This window comes from Euprymna scolopes, chromosome 27 (genome assembly GCF_053919585.1).
Source record: "Euprymna scolopes isolate OS-2025 chromosome 27, ASM5391958v1, whole genome shotgun sequence".
Lineage (NCBI taxonomy): Eukaryota > Metazoa > Mollusca > Cephalopoda > Sepiida > Sepiolidae > Euprymna > Euprymna scolopes.
In genome coordinates this window covers 78,623,444-78,638,443 of record NC_136508.1, presented here as the reverse complement: position 1 = coordinate 78,638,443, position 15,000 = coordinate 78,623,444, and the positions used below count along the sequence as shown (strand labels likewise).

At 32.1% G+C, this 15,000-nt stretch overlaps 1 protein-coding gene and 1 pseudogene across 1 annotated transcript in view; one reads left to right on the top strand and one right to left on the bottom strand.

The window, feature by feature from the left end:
• The window catches only part of LOC145248932 (uncharacterized), a gene marked incomplete in the record, with an annotated part of 105,102 nt that overhangs the window by 63,523 nt on the left and 26,579 nt on the right, over positions 1 to 15,000 (bottom strand).
• LOC145249308 (5S ribosomal RNA) lies at positions 4,308 to 4,424 on the top strand (annotated as a pseudogene).

Sequence of the window (15,000 nt, the reverse complement as noted above, 5' to 3'; positions counted from 1 at the left end):
TAATACTTATTATAGTTAAATTCAAATTTTGATATATCTGCTTTTTTTACATCGTTCATATCTGTATTACGTTTAAGTTATTTTAAACCTCACTCTTCCGATGTTAAATAATAATTCCGAAATAATAACGTTAATATTTCAGCGTCCGAATTTTTCTTTTGTTTTTTGTTTAATTTAAACTCCACTCTTCCGATGTTAAATAATAATTTCGAAATAATAACGTTAATATTTCAGCGCCCCAATTGTTCTTTTGTTTTGTTTTGTTTTTTTCGCGTTTAAATAATCCAAATAAACAATTGTTAATACTGTCTGCTTTTTTTTTACATCGTTCATTTCTGTATTACGTTTAAGTTATTTTAAACCCCACTCTTCCCATGTAAAATAATAATTTCGAAATAATAACGTTAATATTTCAGTGCGGAGATCATGCGCGCATGTGCAACCGGTTGTCGTAAACCAGAAAGTGGGTTACATACATCGTTACAAGATCATTTGAGTTTTATAATTTATTGTCTGTGTGTGTATATTTCCCTGCCAGACTACTCGGTCGATTTTCATCTTTTATATCGGTTTTTGGACAGAAATTTGGCTGTCAAGAGGTCAAAGTTCAACGATTTGTTTTTTTGAAAACCCTACCAAACTCCTCCGGCAGTTATGGGTCTGAACATTTGAAATTTACAATGTAGGTTACTTGGACATGGATCAAACTTTTAATTTGATTTGAGCCCAAAATAATAAATGTTAAGGAGTCAAAATTGGCCACTGCGGTCTCTAACAAATTGACCACTGCGGTCTCTAACAAATTGACCACTGCGGTCTCTAACAAATTGACCACTGCGGTCTCTAACAAATTACTCAGGCAATTTTTGGTCTAAACATTTGAAATTTTACATAAAGTGTATTCAGACATAGGGTAAGCTTTTTAATCGGATTTTGGCCGAAATTTTGGTATCCAAGGGGTCAAAGTTCAAAATATTTTACCTTTGCGCTCTCTAGCAAACTATTCAGCCAATTTTGGGTCTAAACATTTGTAATTTTACATAAAGGGTATTCAGACATGCAAAAAGCTTTTTAATCAGTTTTGGGCGAAAATTTAACTGCCAAGAGGTTAAAGGTGAAAGAGTTGACCTTTGCAGACTCTACCAAACTCCTCCGCCAATTTTCGGTCTAAACACTTAAAATTTTAGATTTATAAAAATAAAATATTAAAACGCTAAAATTTAAGTGGGAGGGGTGACATTAATTGACATTTTAGACTAAAAATTAAAGGCGATAAGGTAAAAGAAAATGTCAAAGTTACATATATAAATAAATATTTTATGCATATATGTAGTATATATATATATATATATATATATACATACTACATATGCATATGTATACTACATATGTACACTACATATGTATATATACACTATATATGTATATATATGCTATATATGTACACTGCATGTATATATATGCACTATACATGTATATATATGCTACATATGTACACTACATATGTATATATACACTATATATGTATATATATACTACATATGTACACTACATTTGTATATATACACTATATATGTATATATATAGTACATATATATGCTACATATATACATATATATATACTACATATGTATATGTATACTACATATATATATACTACATATATACATATATATACTACATATGTATATGTATACTACATATATATATACTACATATATACATATATATACTACATATGTATATGTATACTACATATATATATACTACATATATACATATATATACTACATATGTATATGTATACTACATATATACATATATATATACTACATATGTATATGTATACTACATATATATATATACTACATATATACATATATATACTACATATGTATATGTATACTACATATATACATATATATATACTACATATGTATATGTATACTACATATATATATACTACATATGTATATGTATACTACATATGTATATGTATACTACATATATATACTACACACACACATATATATATATATATATATATATATATATATATATATATATATATATATATATATATATATATATATATTAAACATCAGTACTAATGTTAATTTAAGGAATCATCAGTTGTTTACTATGAAACACTGTTTGGGGATTTAAAAACAATATATATATATATATATATATATATATATATATATATATATATATATATATATATATATATATATATACGGCATTTCCTTGGATTTTTACTTGTACAAATGGAAATTCTTTTAACTTTCTTGAAGTTTTACATTTGGATTTTACCGTCACTGGATTTTTTATCTTCCACCAGACTATCCATTCATGTGTAATCACCTTTTTCTTTACCATATTCCCTCTGCTTAACTTATTTTGTTTTCAAGTAAGATCTTTGGCTTACTTGTTGTTTCATCAAATACTTCTGCATGCAAAATCCGATCCCGCATTTTGCTAATTCCTACCCTCTGATGAGAAGGAGATTATTTCTTCGAAACTCCGCGGATTAAGGACTATCCATTTATCTAGTGTTTCCTTTTCAGATTAAATGTGTTTTTAACTCATTTCAAAGTATTTTTAGCATATTTAATTAACTGTTTGCTCATATATATATATATATATATATATATATATATATATATATATATATATATATATACTTTCGAGAATACTCGCATGCACATGTCTAAGTTTCTTTCCGTTTTCTTGTCTTCATTTTTTAAAGATATTTAACGTTACTTTTAATACTTACGGTATTTCTGTTTATAATCTATGTATCTATAAAATTGAACGTGTCTGTGTATCTGTGTCTGTGTGTCTGTGTGTCTGTGTACATTTCCCTACGCAATAACTCTGTCAATTTTTAGTCTACAGACTCCAAATTTGATATACAGGTTACTGAGATTTGGGAAAATCGATGTGATCGGTTTTTGGCCAGAAATTTGGCGATTAAGGGGTCAAATTCAACGATTTGACCTTTGAGAACTCTACCAAACTCCTCCGACAATTTTGGGTCTACACACTTGAAATTTTAGATATTGGTTCCTTGGACATGGATCTAACTTAATAACCTGATTTGAGCCCAAAACAATAAATTTTAAGGGGTTATGATAGGGGTCAAAGTTTAAAAAATTGACCTCTTCGGTCTCTTCCAAATTACTCAGACAATTTCTGGTCTAAAGATTTGAAATTTTACATAAAAGGTATTCAGAGATAGGGCAAGCTTTTTCATCAGTTTGGGTCGAAAATATTTAGTTACCAATATATAAATGTATGTATGTATGTCTGTTTGCATGTCTGCCTTAAACTTTCAATAGAAGCGACGGATTTTACTAAGATCAATACCGTTTTAAAGTTTACAAGAAATATCGAAAAATTGGCTAAAAACATTAATATCTTCACCTTCAACTAGGCACTTTTCTACAGGGTTGTTCACTTTTTTCGCCGATATTTTTTTAAGTTATCTTCTTCTTTACATTGTCTAGCCTTACTTTTTAAAAATGTCGCTTCCGGTTTGGCGGTGGCCGTAACAGCATAAACGTTAGGTTTTACCCCGTTCTTTTCCTCCTTTGCGGTACGGGTTCGAGCCTGCCTTCCAACTACCACTTTTTTCTTTTTTTTTTTTTTTTTCTCAACATACACATACAAACACCCGGGCAACGCCGGGCGCCCATGCTAGTAAATAAGAAACCTGTATTACTTAAAATATAATATTTATGCGTATTTTACGACCGGGCAACTCAAGGCGGTCGACTAGTATAAGTGAAAGATTAGAGATCGAATCTAATTTTAAAAAATACTTTCATTAACTCATCAGATAAATAAAGGACCTCTTTAGGTAATGCCATTTTGAAATTAAATACTTCTCATCGGGAGAGGAGAAAGAGCCAGAACTTTAAAATAAAAACTGGCTTAATGACGTCAGTTTTGAGAGGAGAAAGGATAAATGCATACTGCAGTAGGAAGTAGAAAGCATAAGTAGAAATATTAAATAGGAGAAATATATATATATATATATATATATATATATATATATATTTCTCCTATATATATATATATATATATATATATATATATATATATATATATATATATATATTGACGAGCAGGATATACATAAGGGGGAGTTAGCAAATAAATATAGAATTTTAAAAAGTGTAATCAGCAGAGAATATATATATATATATATATATATATATATATATAGATAGATAGATAGATAGATAGATAGATAGATAGGTATGTGTGTGTGTGTGTGTGTGTGTGTGTGTGTGTGTGTGTGTTACGGATAATTCGCGTTGACACACCGGTTCTCGTCAGATCACCGAAGTTAAGCAACGTTGAACCTGTTTAGTACCAGATGGGTGACCATTTGGGAATTCTAGGCGCTGTATGTGCTCTCCGCTTATCTCGGCATTTGTTTCCAGTCATCTTGTGCATACACTTCACTTGCCACTGGTATTTAACAATGTCGACTCAGGAGAGGTGTAGTTGGAGATTGCGCACCGCCGCACCTCCTGCCACAAAAATTTCACGCGCAGGCGCCCCTTCGTGAGTATCCATAGTCTGTTAAAGATTGGAGGAGCCCTTTTAATATATATATATATATATATATATATATATATATATATATATATATATATATATATATATATATATATATATATATATATATCGTCAAAGAATGAGAGTTCATATAGAAACGTTGTTTTAATTTGAATAAAATAAAATACGCATCAAGTGCGCTTGAAAGCCAAATACAACGTAATATTAGGAAAATAAACAAATATTTTATTTTATTCAAATTAAAACAACGTTTCTATATTAACTGTCATTCTTTGACGTTATTCTCGTGTTGCCTACGCGCAGTTCAAACATTTCAACATACAACCGCTAGAAACAACGCGCGGCTCTTTACAAACAAACTTCTTTCTCCAAATTTACAACATGACAAGAAAGAAGAAAAGGAAAAAAAAAGAAACAACACACTGCAGATGGAGGAGACCTCTGAAATATATTTGTATTGAATTTCAAACAAGTAAAATATTTGTTTATTTCCTAATATTACATTGTATTTGGCTTTCAAGCGCACTTGATGCGTATTTTATTATATATATATATATATATATATATATATATATATATATATATATATTCAATATAAAAGCAAATTTGTCTCTGCGTGTGTGTGTGTGTGTGTGTGTGTGTGTGTGTGTGTGTGTGTGAAAAAGAGAAAGTTCCCTGTGGACTCGGAAACGGCTGGACCGATTTATTCCAAATTACAGACGAAAGTACTTTACGCGTCTAGGAATGTTCTTATGTGTGTTTCGTATCGGAATTCGTCAGATAAGTATCGAAAGTCGATAATCGAAAAAATCCAATTAAAGCAGGGAGTCCGATTTTGACCAAAGTTAACACTTTCATACCAATCTAAAATTACAAGTGAATTTGAGAAGTTTTATCACCGCACAGAAAAGTCCAGCCTATAAATTCGACTGTAGATTCTTTTATAAGACAGTGACGCGTTCGAAATGAATGTTTCCTTTTAGAGCACAATTAAACCATGATATTTGACTTTTGTACGTCTAACTTTAATTCAATTGATTATGTAAAAATAATTTCATAAAATCAACAGTTGGTTCTTTGATAAGACAGGAGCGCGTTCGAAATGAATGTTTGTTTAGAGCATAGCTAAACCATGATACTTGACCTTTTCCATTTTAAAATTTAAATGATTATTTACAAATAATTTTATAAAATAAACAGATTATCTACAGCGCAATGTAAACTACAATGCCTCGCCGATACAGTCACTGCGGAGAGACATGTGACGCTTCCTCTCGGTACACGGAGGGTTCAGGTCCCCAACTAGAGCAGGCAATCAACATTTTATCGATTTCGATAACAATAAAAGTATGGGAGAGGTGAACATTTGCTGATCCTCATTCAATTCCGGACATCGCCTCGTATATATATATATATATATATATATATATATATATATATATATATATATATATATATATATATATATATATATATAATTTTAGAGGGTTCATCAAATAGAGACAGTGGGAAAACCATCCAGAAAATATATAGAGCCAATGGTGAGAGGCTTAATGAATACAAAAGTGAAAATTTGAAAGTTAGGTATCCATATCGAAAAGAAGGTGGGCTCTCTCTACCGTGCTAGAAAGTTACTTACGCCTGAAATTATCCAGTACCTCTATAAGGCCACCATTCGCCCATGTATGGAGTATTGTTGTCACATTTGGCATGGTGCATCTGCTACTTGTCTTTCACTCCTTGACAGGGTTCAAAAGAGAGTCGCCAACCTGATAGGTCCTGAACTGTCATCTCAGCTTTAGCCTTTGTCCCATCGAAGAAATGTTGCATCCCTCTGCCTGTTCTACAAGTACTTTATTGGTGAATGCTCTGACGAAATACAAGCACTTGTACCTCCTCAACGTGACTACCCTCGACAAACCCGACAAGCAGCTAAATCCCACTCCTTAACAGTAGAGATCCCTAAATGTAAGAAAGCCTTCTACTTCAATAGTTTCGTCCCCAGAACTGCTAGACTTTGGAACTCCTTTCCGGGATTCTGCTTTCCCAACTGCACTGACATGCAGAAGTTCAAGAGTAATGTGAAGAGACATCTTGCTACTCACCTCCCTTCATAGTATCCCCGCAACTTATGTCCCTGATAGTAGCCCCCTGCTTCAAAGTGGCACTGTTTGGGGTGAAAATTGAATTTTTTTTTTTTTTTTTTTAAATATCGAAAACTTAGGTTTCGATAGCGAAAATTTCTCGCAGATCAATAGCTGAACGATAAATCCCGCAGATCAATAGTTGAGAGATAGAGGTGGAGAAATTATTATACATAAGTAAAAAACCAAAAATATATGCAAAAAGCAATCAGAAAGCAGTGTATATAAATCCGTCAAGTGAATTCAAGCTTGACTCGAATGAATTATATATACAGTTGAACCCCGAGATCCGATGGTGCTAGGATACGTTTTTTCCGGGTTACGATGTGGAATACCATGTTTTTTCCGGCCCCTGGTTACGGTATTCTCCCCGCCTTACGATGTTATTTTAAATATTATTTGATTATATACATGTGTATTATATACCGTACTGTATTTTGTTTCTCATTTTCATGCTGTATCCCGGGGTTCTACTGTATATATATTTGAGTTGATATACAATTTATATCTTTTTAAGGTTGTAGTATCGTCTAAATTGTTTTAAATAACTAGCTTAATGAAGTTATGTTTCCGATAGGCCGATATCCGTAGTATCAAATATGCTTGTGAGGGTATATAGAATGAATAATCCCACAAGATCTGATGCCTCTGCAGAGTCCCTGGCACCCATCGCCAAATCAAACGAATTTTTCATTTTAGTTTTTATCCATTGGTTATTGTTATTTATTAGAACTGATGTTCTACATTTTCTAATGATGTTGATTTCTTCCGAAGATATATCAGTGTATGCCTCGGCAAATTCTAGGGCAATGTTAAAAAGTTCTTCGGATATCGAGGGATAAAAGTCTATGATGTCAAACTGTATAAACCTACATTTATCTTTGTTTTCTATATTTTTAAACCAGGTGATTGGTTCGGCAGTATTTGGCCACTGGTTTAATCTAGGCATCAGATCTTGTGGGATTATTAATTCTATATACCCTCACAAGCATATTCGATACTACGGATATCGGCCTATATAGAGATGACGGACTAGCTGTAATAAAATAAAAAAACTCCAACAAAGTCAAGGGAGATAACTTTAAGAAAATCATACACAAGGAAATGAAAAAATTAGGCCTAAAAGCAGACGTATCAGTTAACATAAAAATAACAAACTTCCTGGACGTCACGTTAAATTTAGATAAAAACATATATGAACCCTACTTAAAAGATAACGCTACTCCAATATATGTAAACCTCAAGTCCAATCACCCATCATCAATTATAAAACAGATTCCTAACTCGATCGTAAGTAGGCTCAGTAATAACGCAAGCGATGAAAATGTATTTAACAGGTAAACCAATATCTATGAAACAACCCTAAAAAATAGTGGATACAAAAATATCGATATCAAATATAAGCAACAAAGCCCCAATAAATATAATAAAATTAAAAATAGAAGAAAAAGAACTATAATTTGGTATACGGCCCCATACAATCAACTGTTAAAAACAAAACTTGGCAAGAAATTTCTAGATCTTATTGAAAAACACTTTCCCGCAACCAACCCCTTACACAAAATTTTCAATAAAAATACCTTAAAGTTATCCTACAGTTGTTGCGAAAATTTAGAGATGATAATTAAAGCACATAATAACAAAATATTAAATAAAAACAATGTAAACAACGACAAAATAAACAATAAAAAACTAGACACCATGACAAAAATAAAACTAACACAAGCAGAAATAATAATAATAATAATAATAATAATAATAATAATAATAATAATAATAAACCAACCCTGGACAAGAACAACCATACTATAAATAAAAATACTAATAATGAACAAGATAAATGCAACTGTAGACACCGCATACTTTGCCCACTTCAAAATAAATGTCTAACCAAAAGCGTAGTTTACCAGGCCACAACATTTGCGAAAGAAAACCCGAATAACAAGAAATATTACGTAGGTATGACTTTCTTAGATTTCAAAACTCGATACTATGACCACAAAAGTACATTCAACAATAAAAAAAAAACACCGTATGAAAACAACACTAGCGAATAGATACTAGGAACTCAAGGAAAACGGAGATTCGCCGGTAGTCGAATGGAAAATAATAAGACGTGCTACCACGTGTAGGGACCTAGACGACCCATGTAGATTATGCCCTCATGAAAAATTTGCTATCCTGTACTTTAAATAGCCCCAACATCTATTAAACTGTAGAAGAGAAATAGTAAACAACTGTGTTCACAAGATAAAATTTACTGTAGGATAGCGATACAAAATAGTTTTAAAACTAACAAAAACAATAGAAAATAAACAAATAAATGAATTAAATAAACATGAATATACATAAACGATCACACATATGCATGTATATATATGTATATATATATATATATATATGTGCATATATGTGTGTACACATATATATATATATATATATTTATATATAAACTAACATTAATAAAAAAAATTTTAAAAAAAACACTAACCTAGATTTAAAACTGATCAAGAAACTAAATATCCAGGCTAAATAGAGCACACACAAAGGAACGGGTCAACCAGAGGTCAAATAAGCCTTTGTCCGATAAATGCATGCTCATTGGCTGGTAGGAAGCGCGCGGTGGATACTAGAAAGCTGATTGGCTAACTAAAATCTCAATAGAAGATGCGCATATAAAAACGGCAAACAACCACAGAATTCGCGCATAAGCCTGAAGATTCCTAGAGTGGATGAAACGCGGAATATTCAGTGTAGCTTAATCGCCATACACATTTTATAACTGACTATATATATATATATTATTTCTGCTAGTGTTAGTTTTATTTTTGTCATGGTGTCTACTTTTTTATTGTTTATTTTGTCGTTGTTTACATATATATATATATATATATATATATATATATATATATATATACTAGCGGGGGTTACCTGGCGTAACCCGGGTATTTGTAGGTGTGTGTGTTTGGGGGGGGGTAAATCAGAACAAAAAGGAAGCTTAACGATAACGATTTAAAAAAAAAGATGGGGGGTTGGAGGCATGTGGGCTCGAACGAGGAGCCTGAAGGCCTACAGACTGAGCCTGAACACCTGCGCTACGGCGACAATGTTAATGCAATAGCGATGTAAGTGAGTCAAGTCAAGGAGGTTTGATTGGCAGGTGGACGCTTAATGAGGTCATCGCGGGAACGTTACGATGACAGGGCAGTTTTTTTGCGGGACCATTTTTTCATTTACTACGGAGCAGTTTGGGTCTCCTCAAGATGATTGGAGGGGGAACAAGCTCCCCATTGAAAGGGGATAGTCCAAATTAAATAGCAATTGTCTGATATAAGGAAAACCCCGCATAGATCAAATCTGATTGCTTTTGGCGTTCCCGCGATCGCGCTGGGAACGATGCAACAACCTTCGTATTAGTTTCGCTTTTATTATACGGAAAAGGCGAATCTACACATACCGATCGAAAAATGTTGAATATTTAGCTTTTGAAAATCGGGCAAATTAAATACAGACGCGACCCCCGTTCGTAACTCGTAGATATTTTTTCGACGTGATATAAAAAGTTTTTTAAATGAGCGACGGCGTCAAGAAGCCACCGAAAAAATCCTTTTGTGGACCTACACAAAAAGCGAACATGCATACATACACACATTTTCGCTTTTATGCATAAACCTTAAGTATTTACTTCAACAGTGCTCAATACATAGGTAGAGCTACGTAGTACTTATAGAAATAGGCTGACGAATTCTCAAGTCGAGAATGAAATGCGGAATATTCTGTGTAGCTTAATTGCCATATATATTTCTATAACTTACTACATATATATATATAATTATTTCCAAGGCTAAATAACGTCGCAGCCTAACATAGCCATGACAGCCAACAAACCGGAAGTCCAAGATTCGATTTTCGCCCTCATTTGTGCTCCTCAGTTGGACACATCCAAACACGGGATTCGAATCCCAAGCCTCTTGCATGCGAGGCAAGCATTTCGCCAACTGAGCAAATGCCCCGCACAAAAGAAATTTTATTAACTAACACAGATCAAGCAAATCGTGGCGAAATCCGACTGTGGAATGAACCTACTTCTTCTCGACAAGGGACGCGGTCATCCAACCAGCCAGAAACCCCACTCCGATGTCTCACAAGTAGGAATTTTCAACTCGCTAGGACGATGCCATCCAGCAATGCTAACCTAGCGAGCAATTAGTAGTAGAATTAATATATATATTATTATTATTCCATGTTAAAGATTAACCATATTACTTTTCATGCTATGATTTTTCTATTGTAATCAATGATTTTTCCAGGCTTCCAATAAATTCAATTGTTCTTTGTTTAATTTCAGTCTTGTTTTTTGTTTTTTTTTACCCCCATAAATACATATGCAATGACAATATACGGCACTCGTCTGCTTTTAAAAAACTCCCCCCAATTATCTCCCCTTCGTGCTTTCATTCTCTCTGTTTCACTTGTACCTTCTCTTTTCGGAATAGCAGTGAATTAGAAGCAACAGTAGTCGGTGAAGCGACGTGGCTGCTATGGAAACCAGTCATAAAAAACGTCGCTCACCTCCTTACATTTTTTAAGATTTTGAACACCAGAAAATTCATCATAACTTTTGTTTCACTAAACGAAAATTGAAAATATTTTTTCACAATATAGCTAAAAAAGTGATCTATAAACTAATACTTGTTTAAAATTTGGTTTAAAAATGAGTAAGCGGTGAAGCTATAAACCAGTTCTAAATGACTAAAACTGCAACTTAATCATATATTCAAACACTACTGTGTTTGAATGATATATATATATATATATATATATATATATATATATATATATATATATATATATATATATATATATATATATATATATATATATATACGTACAGGCGGTCGGGTTTCAATCATGGCTTGAGGTAGTTGCCTGTCTAGCCGTACTGATGAGTTGTGAAACAGCGAAACAGTACTGTATGTGGATGACTATAATGCTCCTTATCTTTAATGAGCATATTGAGAAGTGATACACGAATTACCATTAATGTATAAAGCGATGCTCTTTGTGTAAACAAATCGAGCTTAGTTATTTCGGACGATGTCAAAACATTGTTTATTCACGGCTCGCTCAGCAGCCGCTGATTAACGTAATGGTAAGGAGCCTTGAATGTAGTACAGGCGGTCGGGTTTCAATCATGGCTTGAAGTAGTTGCCTGTCTAGCACCATTGATGAGCTGTGAAACAGCGAAACAGTACTGTATGTGGATGACTACATATACATATATATACATATATATGTACGTATATATATACATGCATATATATACATACATATATATATCTATAGATGTATATGTATATATATACATACTATATATACATATCCATATATATATACTCATATATCTCTATCTCTTCTCTCTTTATCTTCTATCTACTATCTATCTACTATATAAATAAAATGAAGTCATTTTTCCCCTCTAAGTTTTACCTTAATAGGATTAAAACTCAAGACATTTCTTGCAAATGTAATATGCACAAACTGCAGCACATTATATGAGGTGTGTTATAGGCCTATTGCCTCTACGCTTGCTCAATAATCGTACATTCCTATATTTTTTTCTGGTGAGAGTTCACTGCCAAAACCTGTAAGAATCAATGGAAGTTGTAAAATCTTTTCTCTCCGTTTGATTACTCCTCTCCCTGCTCCCCATTTATACCGCCGCTTCGTCGTCCACGAGAAACTAATGTAAACGCACACCGGTTAGGGGTTTTGTTGTTACATACAAAAACTGAAATGCTTCCTACTACGGGAAACGCACGACGCATAATTATACATTGCTTATTTACAATTTGTTTCGAAAAATTATTACACCAGGATAGAAAAAAGTGTCTCTACTTTTCCTTTTCTCTCATTAACGTATAGCATACCATTTCCTTTACATTCCGTTTTGTTTCGTTCGCTGCATTCAATTTCTGTTTACTTTCTTCGAATTACTGCTTTACATATTAATTTTCCTGTTAACGCATTACTAGCAGTATCAGAATTTTTGTAGGAATTTTTGACACCCCTAACACGAAACTGCGAATACAATATAAAAATCTCGTAATTTCTCTGTTAAAAGTGGGTTATTTATTTTCTTTATGGATTATACTTCCAAAATAAACTATTACAGTTGTTTTAAAAGTAATAAAAATATTTTTTTTTTTTTTTTTAAACAGTAATGAATTTTCCGAACTCAATATTTTTCAATTTTTAAACTCAATATTTTTAAATTTTTAAATTTTAAAAATCTATCAAAATTTTTCTATTGATTCTATTTTTACGATATTTTCAGGGTCAATGTGAAATTTTATGTTCTTTCCAATAAACCGAATATAATATTTTAGACAAACGTTTTTTTTAAATTCACGCCCCCCCCCATTTTCACGCCCCCCTATTTTCACGCCCCCCCCCCATTTTGAAATGTCTATTAAAAAGTAAATAATTAATTTATGTTTAATAGGTTTATATATCACAAATTGAAGAGAAAAGGTCAATAAATAATATATTCAAATTTAAAACAAAAAAAAAATCAGTTTTTTAGAAATTTACCTGTAAAGTCCGAAGTTTAAAACCTTATTTTATAAGAACACATTTTTTCTTTTTGTCTTTTTTTTTTTTTTTTAATGAAACCTTGGTCCTTGCTCCTTTAATTGAAAAAAAAATTAGGGCTTGAATTACATTTTTCGAGGAGTTATAAGCTTAGAAAGATAGGGGGTCGAATAATTTACGCCTCTCATTTTGAAATGTCTATTAAAAAGTAAATAATTAATTTATGTTTAATAGGTTTATATATCACAAATTGAAGAGAAAAGGTCAATAAATAATATATTCAAATTTAAAACAAAAAAAAAATCAGTTTTTTAGAAATTTACCTGTAAAGTCCGAAGTTTAAAACCTTTTTAAAAAAAAAAAACACATTGTTTTGTTTTGTTTTTGTTTTAAATAAAACCTTGGTCCTTACTCCTTTAATTGAAAAAAAAAATTAGGGCTTGAATTACATTTTTCGAGGAGTTATAAGCTTGGAAAGATGGGGTGGAATTATTCACTATTTTCACGAAATTTCTGACACTGCTAACGCATTACAGATTGTAAGATCCTGATTTTTCTCTTACAGCGATTGCGAACAAATCAATCTCGATTAGTAACAAATCAATTTAGGTTTGTTTTAACATATTTACTGACTCACATCGATAATTACTACATTTAAAAATGTAAACAATGCATTTCTCTATGCATCTCTAAAAACCGACGTTCTGGTTTACTGTGTTTTGTACGTTTTCGTTTCGTTTCTTTTCGTGTTTCCATTTTTCAAATTGCATTGCGGTTGTAAACATCGTTACGACATAACTCATACCAAAATGAATTTCACTACTGACGCTATTTTTAGCACAAATTAGTAACAAATCAATTTAGGTGTGCTTTAACATATTTACTGACTATCATCGAGAATTACTACAGTTAAAAATGTAGACAATGCATTTCTATATGCATCTCTAAAAACCGACGTTCCGGTTTACTGTGTTTTGTACGTTTTCGTTTCGTTTCTTTTCGTGTTTCATTTTTAAGATTGCATTGCGGTTGTAAACATCGTTACGACATAACTCATACCAAAATAAATTTCACTACTGACGCTATTTTTAGCACAAACAAGTTGTTTTCTTTTTGGTAACATTTACTGCATTAGATTATGAGTTGACTTTACTAATTATCTTCAAATTATACAAAGAATATTACGATTTATCTCGAAATGGATTTTTACATTGCATTTACTTAACTTCATAAATTAAATGAATTGGTAACCTCGCACTGAAATAAATTCTCATCACTTTCTTTCCTTCACGTGTACGAACAATGTCTTCCCTGGGGGAAATTACGTTTGGTCCTTAACCTTCAAATTCCTATTTCAGTCACCTAAATTAATTAGTGTGAAAGGAGCTTAGGAATTTCGGCATAGAATGATATGCCGGTACATTATTACATTACGCCAAAACATTATTACATTACGCCAAAACCATCGTTCACATTCCATAAGTCAACTTCGATAGGTTTCCGGGTATGCTGACACCGTTAAGGGTTGTCTATTCCGAAAGCTTTTCTTAACAGAGGGAGGTTTGGGGTGTCTATTCCGAGATCAGTTTAATTGGAAATGTTTCCCTTTCATTAATGAGAACGGGAAAGTTTTACATGGAACATTTTTGGTTATTAAAAACAATCACAT